Below are 15,784 nucleotides of genomic sequence, written 5' to 3' on the forward strand. Positions count from 1 at the left end.
TCCTGACTGAATTCAAACCATGGGAGTTTGACCCATTTCTCAAATCTGAGCCTGAACCAACCTAAAGACACCAGATTGCCTTCCAAATGCTTGGTTGAATGGTTCTCTACAGATATGGCCTGGCATTCCTTTTGCTAGAACAAGACTTAACATTGATGTCATATATCAGTTGTTTCCTCTCTAACTCTCTAATATGTAACTTAATATTTAGGTATTATGACTTACTACTAATTTTTGAAGTGACCCCATTTCCTTCATAGACATCTTCACTGACAATGGCTGAAATTCGATTAGAAGTTATGCTCAGGTTGAGGATCTGGTCTATCTTCAATGCTTTGGAGAAGAGATAGGAAGGCACACCTTCTTATAAAAAGGGAGACCTGAACTTGAACACATGTGTGTTAGAGCTCATGATGTCTGCCCACCTGTGCCTCTCTTTCTAGGAAGAGAGAGATGGTAGACAGAAGACTTGCACCCTCTCCTCAACCCTCTCCAGCCAATTGGACTAGTGTGGATAATCCAGAGGTGACCCATCCATTAACTAGTCAGTGACCTACAATTTTGTGTTCTTGCTTGAGGCGATGAGCTAGGTAAATCAGACTCTTTGTCTGAAATTTGAACGGAGAGACAGAATGAAAAGTTCCCAGTGAGGTGTGTACTCAAGGTAAAAAGGGTTTATATGGATATGGCTGAGGCAACCATTCCTGGCCATCTGTAAGATGAAACCATTTACCCTCGGAAAGAGAAGACAATGCAGCAACCAGGGAGAAGGTGCTAAGGGGGAAAGAGAGAGAAAAAACTGATACTAAGAGCAGCCCTAGCTCTGGCCCTTTTAGAGGCATAGTTCTTCAGCTTTGCTCACATTCTCATGAAACGTCTGAAAACTCATGTCTCCTTTGTTTGGAGCTGGTTTGAGGGAACTTCTGTTTCTTGCAAACTCAAAACAGAGCAGGATGTATCTAATATTGTTTCCAAATCAGAGCTAACCTCTCAAGTTGGGGACATTGTGCCATTCCATCCATCTTACTGGCATGCTTCTCTGAGGATCAGTGCATACTGAAGTTTAGTTTTAATGCCTATCTTTGTACCTCTTCTACTCTAATAGGAGAGACAAGATACTCAGGCATAAACTATAGAAAACCCCCTGGTGAAATAGATGTTACTCTGCTGAGATAGGCTTGGAATTATGTTAATAACTAGACAAACTAATTGAAGGCCTCGCATATCCTACTGATAGAGGTACATACTGATAGATTTATAATTTGAGGGCAAGAATATTGGGAGATGACACACCCCAAAGGAACATACATTTTGAGTGGAGTCTAGGAAGGAGGAAAGTCTGTTCTTTTAGGCAAAAAAACATAAGATCGAGTCAATGAAGTCTGGATTTGAATTCTGACTCTGTCATTTACTGTCTGCATGACCTTGAACAAGGTACTTGATGACTTGGAGTCTCAATTTTATTTATAAAATTGTGGTAATAGTAACATTTTCTGCAGAGTAGTGAGAATTAAAGAATGTATGCAAAATATCCGGGTCTTTTTCTGAGACCAAAGGAAAGAGTTTGGTGTCTTCATCATTGAAGCTTATTTGCCTGTCAAAAATCTATTGAGCAGCTCATCATGTACGCTTTTAAAATATTTTTTATATAGGGAACCTCAAGGAATTTAGTACGAATACTCTCTGTCTCACAAATCATTTCTGAGAGCTGGTTTGGTGGCAAACGTTAATGCATCCATTTTACTGATGAGGAAGCAGTTTCTCAGAATAAATGAAACTCAAACCCAGATAGCAGTGACATACTTGGAAAAGAATCTATAGGGAATTCGGGGGCAATATGACATACCCTCTCAAGTTTATTAGGGGGACCTGTCATTGTTGCAAACTGGAACCATTGATAGACTATTTAATTGCATGGCTATGGCACCTGATGAAGTATTTGTTTATTGTTTTTATTTTGACAGCAAGCTCAAATGTTTAAGCAATAAACTTCCTATGATGATATCCTTAAATGGTCTTTATTACACAATTTCAAAACCTGAATTCATGTCTATCTACTTTAAAAAGGCATTAGATTGTGATCGTGATTAATACTTTAAGCTTAACATGACCATTTCTGATACTAATCTATTATATACTAATCCCTCATCTGCCACTCTTAGCAACTGAATCCTTCATTAAGATCTCATCCATTTCATGTGTGAAGACAGGTGGAAGATAATTACCAAATACATATTTCTTTGTTCTCTGTATCCTAAATTTCATTGTCATGCTTCAAGATACAAATTGCCCTTGACAATTATCTCTATGCACATGAGAATTAACAGATGAAAAAAAAAATATATATATATAATGAGATGCTCATTAGTTACTATTTCCTCTGCCTTTCTAACTTACTATATCCTCTTTCTGTAATCTAATTTTTCATGGAACAAAAAATCATAGAGAATTAATAATAGCAGAATCCAAAGAAACACAAGCTAAAGAAGGAAATAAGGAAAGCCACCCAGCAAGAATACATTTAGAGATGTCAGATGTGTTTGATTTGTGGCAACGACGTAAAGAAACTTAACGATATTTCCCCAAAGTAAGTAGACAATATGACACGAAGCAATGACCTGTAATGAAAGGGGTTTCCTATGCAAGAAGATAATCCCATTTATAAAATAATTGGGAAATAACTGGTTTATGTTATTTTATCCAAGTTTAGTCCAAGGAACATATGTCAATCTCAGAGAAGCCAGACTAGAATGTAACCAAATAAGGAAAGGTGTGGAATAAGATGAGCTGAATGTTAGCATGTCTAGAGTAAAAAATGTGTGGGCAGAAGGAAGATAGATCATCTGCCATATTCCTGAGAAAGGAGAACACAGGGATGAACGTCTTGTAGTGTGTCTTCAGCAAGTTATGCTGGTCAAAGAGTGCTCCACCTGGAGTCTTCTTAAATTCACTCAGCAAATGTTATTGGCCACTGTTCTGGAACATAAACATGCCAGGGCCAGGACAGATACAGAAGAAGATGGTTAAGCTCTCTGCCTCAGTCCTTTCCTTATTTTTGGTTAGCAAAGCCTTTTTCTCCTCAGCACTTAACATTATCTCACATAGCATTGGGTTTATATTTACTTTCTTTATTCTCTGTCTTTTGTGCAATAAAATGTAAGTGTTATGAAGATTGGGGTTTGTATCCAGAAGTGTCATTTCACTGATGTATCTTCTTTGTCTAATATAGTGTCTGGCACATGGTAATGCTCAGCCAAGTTAGTGAATAAATAGAACATAGAAGTAAGCAAGTAAGGAAATAAACCTATACAATTAAGAAAGCTATAAAGAAGAGAAAAAAAAATCCATTGAATCCTTCCCTCTACCTGCATAAGACACTTAAGACAGTCAATTCTCCTTTTGGTACATGTCCTATCCTCCACAAAAAGTTAATGTACTAACCTGTGCATTCTATTTCAGAAGTGTGTCTTTTCCATAATATAGCTTTATATTGGCTGCATAATATTCTTTTTTAAAAGATTTTATTTATTTATTCATGAGAGACACAGAGAGAGAGAGGCAGAGACATAGGCAGAGGGAGAAGCAGGCTTCATGCAGGAAGCCCGATGTGGGACTTGATCCCAGAACCCCGGGGTTCACGCCCTAAGCTAAAGGCAGAGCTCAACCGCTGAAACACCCAGGCATCCCCATGATATTCTATTCTTTGGCTTATATACTTAGGCAATCCTCTATTAATAAACATTTAACTTATTTTTATAATTTTGTATTATAGACAGTGCTATGTTGAACTTCTGTAAGCAAATATCTTACCATATTTGTCTGATTTCATCCTTAGAATTGATTCCTAAAAACAAATTCACTAGGTTAAAAAGTACATATATTTATGTTTTGATATATGCTTTTAAAACATCCTCTAGGTGGATACAATTTATACTCCTAACACCAGAGAAAAAGATATCCATTTCTCCCAACACCTACCAACTCTTGGTATTTTATGTTTGCCAATGTGATAAGGAAAATCTGTACTTATCATTGTCCTGATTTTCTTTGATTTCTATTAAAGTTAGCTATATTTCTGTGCATAGTAGCCATTTGTATTTGTGTGTGTATATATGTGCATTGCTTGTTCTTCTCTTTTGCTTATTCTATTGTATTAGGACAATATTTTAAAGCACTTATATATCTAATAATTTTTCCTCATTGGCCCATATTTAAAAATTCAGTATGAGGGTGCCTAGGTGGAGTCAGTTGGGCATCTGACTCTTGATTTCAGCTCAGGTCACAATCTCAGGGTTGTGGAATTGAGCTTCATGTCAGGTCCCCCCATCAGGCTCTGCACACAGTACAGAGTCTGCTTATACCTCCCCCTCTGCTCCTAGCCCCACACATATTCTCTCTTTCTCAAATAAATACAATATTGTTTTTTACATTTTTTTAATTTAAATTCAATTTGCCAACATATAGTATAACACCCAGTGCTCATCCCATCAAGTGCCCTCCTCATTCCCCTCACCCAGTTATCCCATTCCCCTACTCACCTCCCCTTCCGCAATTCTTTGTTTCCCAGAGTTAGGAGTGTGTCATGGTTTGTCTCCCTCTCTAATTTTTCCCACTCAGTTCCCCTCCTTTCTCTTATAACCCCTTTCACTAATAAAATATTTTAAAAATTCAATATGAAAGGCCTAATAGTGTAGGATCTTTATTTCCATTAGAAATGAAAATACAAAGACACATTTACATAATAAAACAGCATGCCATTAGTCATTTGATAGTAGTAGTATATTTCCTAAGAATTATTGAATTCTAACTTCAAATATCCACTTCAATGTAGTCTTTTGTGTTTGATACAACATTGACTATCCTACTAAGATGATGTTAAGATCATAGCAACACTGAAACAGCAGGGACATGACATCAGTACTATTTGGAGTAAGATTAAGGAATAGCTCACATTAATGGACAGGACTTGGGCTCTCATTTCTTCAAAAATGCTATAGCCAAGCCACTGAGCCACCATGCTCCTCAAATATTCTGGATGTGTTCAGGAGTTTGTGTTTTGCCAGTTACATCTACCAACTCCCAGGGTAGAAAAGGCTCAATCTCTTTCAAAGTGCAGCTTTTTGGCAATTTGGAGCAGTGGAAGTGAAACTCATTTATGATGGTCCCATGTGGCTCTGTGTCTGGTATAGATTGTTCAAATCTCTTGGTCCCACCAGAAAACCTATGAGCTTAATGCTAAGTTGTCTCCTGTGTGTCATTTTGGCTCATTGCGTTTTGTTCAACCTGTCATCTTTCTCTTTCTGTCCGTAGAGAAATATATGAAAGACCCTCTTGAAGGACATACACAATCCCTAAATACCCAAGCAACATCAAAATCATGCCATAAAAAGCATTATCCTTTATCCATATACCTTCTCTCTAACTAGATGAAAAGATGAGCAATAAACCATGGCTGGCAGCTCACAAGTTTCTATTTGGTCAAAACCATAAAGGAAGAAAACTTTGGAGCTGCAATTATTCTCCTTTTCTTCTCCTACCATATACTTCTCTCCCATGTATGTCTCGTCCATTTCAAGTCCCAAATCCTGTCACTAAAGGACACTTGTCTTCATCTCACAACTAACATTCTCTGGGGTATGGAAATGGAGGTTACTCTCATTTTGTGGAAATGGTATTCACGCTTCTCCAACATGTACATTTTCAAACTTGACTAGATTTGTGACTGGGTTTTCCAAATAAAAATAGACTTAAATGTACTAAAAAAAATAAATTCTGCTGGCAGATGACTAATAAGATTTTTTTGATATCTTTAATGAAATGGATCTCAGAGATGTTTTTGTTTTAAATGTAGCCAAGGAGTCATATCTCACACAGTTTTATCCCAGGATTTAAAAGTAGAATACTTGCTTTTATGTTTTTTTTATATATGAATTCAAAGTTTGATCCTATTTAGGGTAGACATTATAAACATGGCCAAATTTCTTCAAAATGATAGATATACATTACATATAAAATATATAAGGTATTTAGATCTTGGAATTAAAAAGTAGACATATGTGCTTATTTGTTGCTTGATTTATTTAGTGAATTAATAAAACCAACACAAAAGTGGACTTTTCAGCTTCTTGTTCTATATATTTTATGTTTATCCTCCCCAATTTTACTGTTCCTTCCCTGAGACAATAAAGCTCTTTAGGGTTTTAGTTGTCATCATTTCAAGATCATACAGGCATCTATTCCAAAGCTATTATTAAAATTGCTGAAGATGTCCTCTAGCATCCTCTTGCAGATTCAAAGACTCATTTCCCTTTCCTGTAGACACTTGTTCCTTATTTGGAAGCACTTAATAATAAACAAAGCAGGAAGCTGCAAACACAGGCCCCCTCTGAAATGGCTGAGCAGTATTCAATCTGGTGGCAAAAAAATAAATAAATAAATAAAATAATGCTGGTGATGAGACATCACTTACATATACTCTCAGGAAGTGGAGAAGGGTCATCCACTCTGGGACTTTATAACAAGGCACACATTCACATGTCTTTCCATCCAAAAGGAAGAGTTAACCTCACTTAGCAAACAGTATGTCAATAGAGGGGCGCAACCCGAGGAATGCCACTCATGATTCCACATGACCCTTGGATATCTTCATGATGGCTGGGGCAGTGAGGTTAGTCTCTTAAACATTACAGCAGCAAGACCCAGAAGGTTCTTTCTGAGGCTCACAGCCAGTGTCTAGGCCAGGCCCTCTCCCCATCACTGCCACTCAGCCAAGAGTCCCCTTCTCAGTCCTTCAAGAGATGTCCTGCTTCTTCTTTGACATTTCAGGCTCAAGTGAAGTCCTTTCTTTTTCAGATTTCCTTCCATGGAGGCAGCATGGCATTGAAAGTGTGGCAATTAGAGCTATAGAGAACCACTGTTTCTTCTGCTCTATACTAGCTCTGTGGTGTTAGACAAGTAACCTGAAATCCTCAAGTCTTTAAAAAGGGCTAAGATTAATGCCCATTTTTCAAGGTTGTTGTATAGATTGTAATGTAATATTGAAAGATAACTATTGAAGCCAATGAATACATGGTGTTTATTGTAATATTCTCTCTGCTTTTGTGTATGTTTGAGCATTTTCAGAATAAAAATATTTTTATAAGAGGGAATATATATAAAAGCACTAGCACATAGCAGATAATTCCTTCCTTCCCACTCAATCTCTCTTTCTCCTCCTCAGAGCTTTCATGGTTACTTACTCCTAGCCTTCAGGTTAGAGCTCCTCAGGTAGGGAGTGACTGAGGATGGCGGGGAGCCCAGGACTATATTACATTACCTTCAATGCTCCTTGGTGAGGACCCTAAGGAAGACCTAGCAAGATGGACACCATCAGGCAAAGGGGCTCTTATTATAAGCCTAAGGGTCTGAATGCAGACCCCAGTGTAGATGCCCTGGGACCTGGGCCCACTGCAGGGACTGCGGGGCTTCTTTCTCACAAGCCAGAGGCAGATCTAAAACCTCAGCCAGCTGAATGACTTCTTGGTCTTTTCTTTGGGTTCATATCCTAATTTTGTACCTGTAGATAACTCAACTCTGATGATGAAGAAACATATTTCAATATGTTTGGAAGGAAGGAAGAGAGAAAAAGATAATTTTTCCCCAGGTCTTAGAGCAGAATTCTGCTCAGCTGCTCACTCTTGGCTGCCATAGAGATGGCCCTTCAGCTCCAGCAGGGGACAGTGCTGGGCTCTTTTCAGGGAATAGGCTTTCAGGAACAAGTCATAAAATGAAGCAATATGGGATCCATGAGGAGCAAAAGAGAGAACTCCTCAAGAGATTCTGAGTTTTATTCCCTCCTTTCCTCACTCCCCCTGGAGGCAGCCTAGGCAATGTTCTAATTCTTTTTTTTTTTCCTCTTTTTTTAAGATTTATTTATTTATTCACAAGAGACACAGAGGGAGGGAGGCAGAGACATAGGCAGAGAAGCAGGCTCCTCACAGGGAGCCCGATGTGGGACTCCATCCCAGATCCCAGGATCACGCCCTAAACCAAAAGCAGATGCTCAACTGCTGAGCCACCCAGGAGTTCCAAATTCCTGACACTCTCTTTCTGGAAAGAGGTGGTAGAAGGAGCCTTTGAATTCTTTCCAGAAGAAGTGGAAGCTTAGAATAAACCCATTTATTTGCTTTCTGTCAGAAACCAGGGAGGGAATATATGGGTAGATTAGAAGGAGCAGTGAGACAGGGAATGTGGCCTTGTAATAAGGAGGCAGACTCCACCTTTTGACGTTTGACTATAAATGGCTTTAACCTCTGTTTTCCTCTACCTCTTACCTTTCTGCCCCACACCTGGGTAAGCTGACACTAGTGGAAGATCCAGGCCATACAAGCCCCTGATCACACCCCAACTATTATAAAACCCCAGCCAGTCTCCTTATCTTACTCTTAAGTCATTTTCAGACCAGATTGGAGGGTATTTCCTACTCTTCCAGAAAAACCTCATTTATAATGCTCCATCCTGTTTTTCTAAAGAGTGGCTTCCCCAGGAATAAAAAGGGAGGAAAGACCAATATTACCATTAGCTATTTTTGAGTGGGATTATGAGAGATTTCTTTTTTGCTTCTTTTTCTTTGTCACTTTTCTGTAAAGGTCCAGAATAGTAAATATATATGGCTTTCCAGCTACATAGTTATAACTATGTAATTTTACTCAACACTCAACTAGTAGTGTGAAAGCAGTCATAGACAATACTAAACAAATAGAAGTGGCTGTTTCCCAATAAAACTTTATTTATAAGTATAGATGGAAGGCCAGATTTGACCTCCCAGCTTATAGTCTGTCAACCCCTGCTTTAAAATGTTTGTACACTGAAAACCTAATGCTTTTATGATTAAGAAGTTGGGACACACTGGTAATTTTTTTTAAGAGAGAGAGAGAGAGAGGATGGGGGTAGAGGGAGAAGGAGAGAAAGAATCTTAGCAGGCTCCACATTCAGCACAGAATCCGACTCGGGACTAGATCTCATGAACCTGAGATCATGACCTGAGCCAAAATCAGGAAGTGATTGCTTAACCCACTGAGCCACCCAGGTGCCCCTACACTGGTAATCTTAATTCAGACCTAATTATTAACTCTTTGTAATAAAAGGAGACAATAAGAGGTAGTTTCTTAAGGCAGCTGCTTGCTTTGAAAGGAGAGTCTTAAGAGTCTGAGATTGTCCTACACCTCCCCTGTGAGGTACTGCAACTGGCCCCTGACCTCGACAAGACTAATAACTGCTATAGTATCACACCTTATAATCTAGAATGAAATGGACATTCTAAAAGGAATCAATTGATCCTAGCCTTCTACCAGCAGTAAAATAACTGAGAATCTTGGAGAAAGCTTTTGATAAATTCAACATGGTATCATTGAATGTCTGTGACTTGGTTTTCCTTTTCATTAGATTTAGGCTTGCCTCATTTGTTTCCGCTAACAGGCTGGGACCTTTTAGGAGAATGAGATGGGGATGAACAGCCCCAGAGAATTCTACCTTTTGCCCAGCAACTCAGGAGAATTCTCACCATGCTTCATATTTCACTGGGGAAAAACACTGATTGGACTTCCAAAATGCTACTTTGGTCCTGGCCACATTCGCAGGCCCCCAACCGTCCCTTCTAAAGTGTGTCTCTCTAATAAGCAGGTTTGCTGTGAAGGAAACACCAAGTGTGGCAGAAATTGTCTTCCTATTGGGAGAACAGTGGGAGAGCAGGTGCTTGAATGTGGGAATGTCAGAGCTCAGAGTGAAGGCAATTATTCTCCCCCATGTAGCTCAGCATGGAGAAGAAATTAGTAAAGAAAAGGCAGGCAGCTGCTCTGCCCTGCATGTCATGGGCAGCTGCAATGAGAGGGTGCCCCATACACCTGGGCACATGCAAACTGTGCTGACCCCAGCAGGCCTCAGAGGCCAGTGCCCAGGATTCAGAGCTGCACTGCAGAGAGAGGCCTGTGCCAGGAAGGAGTTGGAAGGCTATTAGATCACTCTAGACTCCTTGCAGGAACTGGAGGTGAAACCAGGAAGATGATGCTTAGACATCTTCCCTAGCAGGGACATTTTTCAAAATCAAAATTGACTCAGAAAAATAATTTTCTATCCCCTTCTCACCTTAATATTCTTTCACCCAGGCTCAATTTTTATCCAAACCAAGGGGAAAAAAATCATTAGTGATTTATCCCACTTCCTATTAGCTAAGCCCCAAAAATGGAGCCCCAAACAGCTTATTTAGTGAGAATGGGAAGGGTTTTAATAGAATGACCTTCACTCAGGTTTCCCTCAGGAAGGGCCAGGCTCTTAATCCAGGCTGCACAGGAGCATACACTATCAGATCCAGGGGGACCCTGGTGATCAGGAGGGTTCAGGTTCCTCTGGGAGTATTCCTGTGTGAAGACTCCACATTTTTCTTTGCCCTCTGCACTATGCAGCAAGGGGGGGGGGGGTGTTAAAAGATTCTAACAGAAGCCTGAGAGGAGAGGCACTGTATTGGCCAGAGGAAATGGGGATTTTTAATGTAGGCACCTGCCCTATCTGTGTGGCTAAGCAATCCTATGCTGGATTTTAGGTCTCCAGGACTCACTTGTTTCAAAGGCAAAGGTGAGAACTCCACTGAGACCTATAGGGTTCAGTTCCTATTATTAGTGACTAAAGTAGCTCGACGCTGTACCGGACAAACTCCTCAGTGGATTAGCACATACATTTTCCTCATATATGCAGAAGTCCAGTGCTGGATGTTCCTGTCTGAAGGGAGGCCTTACTCCACATGGTCATTCAGGGTCACAAGTTCCTTCTACCTTGTGGTTCTGCTTCTTCTAGGACCTCACAGTCTTCCCTAGTTACTGACAGAAAACAAAGCAAGAGGAAGACATACCCACTTCTTATCCACTTAGACCCAAAAGGGGTATGCATTACTTCTGACTGTGTTCCATTCATGAAAATTGCACAGCCACACCTAGATGCCAGTCAACTGTGACTCACAGCTCCTGGCTGGGCAGCCACTTCCTAGTAACAAGCTGAAACTCTGGGTCTGGTGGTCAGCTGGCTTTGAGCATGTTCACAATCCTTCAACCCCTCCCAGAACTGACTGCTGATCCTGCCACTCTCATCCAGGATGACCAGTGCTGAGATGCTGCTTCATTTTGCTCCACCACTGGCCTCTATTCCCAGATGTCCCTCAGGTAGCATTCTGCAAAGATGTAGTGTGGAGGTGGGGAGATTCATGGTGGGAAGGCCAACCTGGCTGTTTTGACACAAGTTGATGGTGAGAGGGGAGAGTTAGTGATCACCTGTGTGAGAGGTGTGGCCTGACAACCTGAGGGATGTGACTGTCAACTGGGAAGACTACTTCCCATACCTACTACTTCATATACCTTAGTGAACAGAGCTCTGTTAAGAGGCATTGCTCTAAATGAGACTACCAGAAGTTGTTTCTTTGAACCAATCTTGCCTGATAAGGTAAACATTTTTAAAAAGAAAACTGTAACAATCTAGATTTCAGTGGTGCTAACCCAATTCCCAGTTCCTTCTGATCCATTTTAACTCTCTTGCTAAGTAATCTTTTCTCACTTCTTTCTTGGAAATTTTACCCAGAGTCTTTACATTGCTGAGCATTTTAAAATTGTCTCTAAATCTTTTTGCATCTATTCTCTCCTTGCTTCTCAAAAAAATCCTGTGGGCTAGGAAGTACACAGAGAGCTAGAATGACACAGGGTATCTGGTATCACATTGCCAACTCAGAATGGCATTATCATCCGAATGTTCCAAATGTCCCTAATGTTCCCAGATGCCCCAAATGCTCTGACTCTCAGAATCTAAATTTAACAAGACTGGGATACCTTTATCATATCTTTTATACTCCATCTTACCCAGAGAATTCCTACTCAAAATATCTGGACACCAAACAAGGGGCCACACATCGCCTCCTAGCCCATCCCTCTCTATAAGATCTTCATCAGCAGTGGGTCACAAAAGCATTCTTCAAACCAGCATGATTAGAAATACTCACAGCTTACCTTGACATACTATTACCAATAGAAAGAATTTTCACAAATCCCATACTCGAGGTCCTCAGTTCCAAATCCTTATGTGTCAAGACACCTCAGTGCCTCATAACAGATTGGGGCACCAAGCACGTGCTGCAGAGTACCAAGCCCATCACAGAAAGAAATCACTACTCTCTACTCAAAAGCTGAAGATCCACTACAAATGCTTTCCCCATGCTGCCCATGCTGCTCTGCTTCTCTAGATTCAAGTGAGTGAGCGGCAGCATAACTGAATGTGCAGAGCACAGACTGAAGCTAATTCACCTGTATTCAAAGTCCGGTCTCTGCCACATACTCACTCTGTGATCTGTGAGAAAGTACTAAACTATCCATTCCTCAATTTCTTACCTATAAAATGGGAATCCTATATTACAGGATTGTTGCAAGGATTAAATGTGTTGATAATATAAAGCACTTTCAGCCATGCCTTGCACATAATTAGATCAACATAAGCACTTGCTATTTTGTGAAGCATGCTGTTTGCCAGGTCTGTTTTATCTACCAGTGGTGAGAAATCAGCCAGATTGTCAGAGAATTCTCTCTTGGCCTTGCCTGCTTTCTGAAATCCCTATTGTTGGGTGGGCTCACTTAGGTTTAGTTCTCTCCAAGGGGAAGAGGAGTGACCAAGAGTAGGAATTGTGCTAGCAGGCTACTTTACCTGCTGAATGGCTGGCTTGCTCCAACACTGAGTTTTTGATTTTCATATAACTTACTGTTCAACCCAGGCTACTTGTGAGAGCTCGGAAGTGTTAAGCAAAATGGGATGCTGTGTCAAGAGTGATAAATAAGGAATGCCCCAGCTGATCCAGGACATACACGGATGGCCTCCCTAATTACCACTGATTTGAGGTTGGGCTCTTTGGTTTGTTGCCACACTATGGCAATAATTACTAGGCTCTTGTACATATTGTTGACTCTATTCAACATCTTTGTGAAATAGGTTTTATTATTTTCCCTGTTTCACAGAGGCGATGAAGGTTTATTGATGTGCTAAAATTATACTAGTAGTGAACAGCTGCAATTTTTCTCTTATACCATGTTATGTTCCCCTTAGTCCCATGCTTTCAAGATTCCCATTGCTTATCTGGTGTCTGGTTTTTGCCCATGACAAGGCATAAAGTTAACTTTTAAAATTATTAAAAGAGATGTGTATTATCTTTTCTCTGGACCATATTATAGAGAAAGAGTGGTTTTTGGAAGAAGAAAATTTAAACTCTGGCTCTGTCAATCATTGACTGTGAGATCTGGCTCAAGTCTCTTGTATTATTTATACCACAGATCCTATACCTGTAGGAATAGTGAGCATTTCCTCATTTGTAAACTAGGAATAATAACACTTGCCTAGTTGTAAGGATTAAATAAGATACTATAGAGAAAGAGCTTATTCAGCAAACAGTAAATGCTAAAAATAGCAATGATTAATAATTATTTTCATTATTACCATAAACCTAGGAGAATGATCTTTGAGATAGAGGAACAAATGGCTAAGCAAATAATAAAACCAGGAGGGCCTAAACAAAAATGTTGTATGCCTTCCTGTCTGTAAATGTCTCCTATACTTGCACAAATACCCAAATATGAAAGATGCATGCATAAGGATTTTTTGTTGTTACTTTGTTTGAAATGCAGAACACAGGCTGTCTTTGACTTTGGCTAATTGATCATGGTATCTCTAGTACTGAATTAGATGAGCAGTCTACTTAATTTGTATAAGAGGAAACATCCTGGGCCTGGTGAGTAGAAGTTGGATGAAATCACCATGGTGGGAAGTTTCAGCCCCACTACACCCTGTACTTGAACCAGAGTGCAGACCCAGAGCCCCTGGGAATGAAGTAGAGTTTTGAGTCCCCTCGAGGAAGGAGCTTGTAGCGCTGCCAAAATTTACCCTGTAAATCTCCTTCCTGGACTTTTCTGTGACAAAAGTCAATGGACTTTAATATGTCATAGTTATGTCAAATCACTAGAGGCAAAAATGTGACAGGCCCAGATTCTTCAGGCATGTAGATTTAGGCCACCCCACCAGAAAAGGAACACCTCTAGCCAAGGTATTTACCAAAGGTAAAGGAACATGAAAAGGATAATAGGAGAAGGTAGTTCCAAATACCAAGTGTAACCCTGTGAGAAGTTGCAGAAACAAGGACTATAATGGTTATGAACATTTCTTTCATAGTTTGATCTAAATGTATTTGCATATATATTAGCCAGTTCTGTCTTCTGCTTCCCTATTTCTCAAACAAGATGTGATCATCTCATTATAAGAAAAAAAAATTGAGACTGTGTTAAGTGATGGATGTTGACTAAACTAGGGGAATCATTGCATTATATTTCCATATATTAAATCACTGTGTTGTACACATTAAACTAGAACAGTGTTATATGTCAATTGTATCTCAGTGAGACTGGAAAAAAATGCGTTAACAATAGCTAACCTTATAGCTCAGAATACAAATTTATAGGCTATCAAAATGGGAATGTGATTCAGGAGAAGAAATAATCTTAGCCAAATTATGAGTAAAATGACTTTCTTTCCCCTTTGTGGAGAGGTTTAGCATGTTTTGATTGCAGGAAGAATAGTTGCATCATGTTAGACGTAAATAGGATTTTGCTGTTGTCTTTATTTGGAAGTTATGTGTGGTTAAGGAAGTGTTTATGGAACCCAAGTTGACAAGGTAGCTTTCTATTTTGTCAGTTTGGCTAGGCTAGAACTGTTTCCCAGAATCTTCTTTCCTGTAGGATTTTGGATTAGGGTTGGCCACATGGGATATTTATTAAGATTTGGGAGATGAATTTAAGCAGCAGCCTTTCTGGTGCTCTGAAAGTGGCTGTAGTACACCAGGACAGCCTGTGCACCTTATTCCTGATCTGCTGGGCCAAACCCCGGGCCTGCAGCTCCTCCCTCCCAGCAGACTGCCTCCTTCACCTTCCTGGGCCAAGTATGAGTTCAGTCCCAGGAGTGAAGTACTACTGTCTGCAGGTCACCCACCTAATCACAGTTGGAGTAACTGAGAGCCAGACATGGGTTCCAGTCTACTCTTGCTCTCTCTTCCTTCATGTCTAGTTTTTTCTCCCCTGCTGCTATCACAGCTGGCCTGTGGTAAATTACAACCCTGCAGAGACTTCTTTACCACCTGCCATAATTGTGTACCATCTAATCCCTGTTAAAAATCCCACTTTTTATACCAGAGTGATTTCGCTTCTGGGATCAAACTCAGATTCACTATTTTTTTTTTTTTTTTGCTTTTTAGTTAAAATTTGATAATCTAAATATACAGGTTTTCATGAGAGAAAGAAAGAAGGCTTTATCATACTTCTACTATACTTACCGTGGCCACAATTAGCTGGAGGGGAGTACCAGCTGTTCCCCAAAATGATGCATGCACTGTCCAGTTTGCTGCAGTCCCCAACTGGCCCTTTTCACTCATTTATATTTTATGCCTGATCCCAAAAGCATTTGGGTTTGTGACTCCTAGACTGGAAGCATTCTTGATAACTCTGGTCCGATTTTTGTACATTGTGTATGAAGGCCTGACATAGACCAATCAACATTTCTAGTTTGGCTGAGTGGCATTAAAAAAATTATTTATTCTTGGGGTGCCTGGGTGGCTCAGTCAGTGGGTGTCCGACTCTTAGTTTTGGCTCAAGTCATAATCTCAGGGTCATGAGAGAGATCCCCACGTCAGGCTCTGTGTTGAGCACGGAGTCTGTTTGAGATTCTCTCTCCCTTTCCCTCT

The sequence above is a fragment of the Vulpes vulpes genome, chromosome 15 (assembly GCF_048418805.1).
Source record: "Vulpes vulpes isolate BD-2025 chromosome 15, VulVul3, whole genome shotgun sequence".
Taxonomy (NCBI): domain Eukaryota; kingdom Metazoa; phylum Chordata; class Mammalia; order Carnivora; family Canidae; genus Vulpes; species Vulpes vulpes.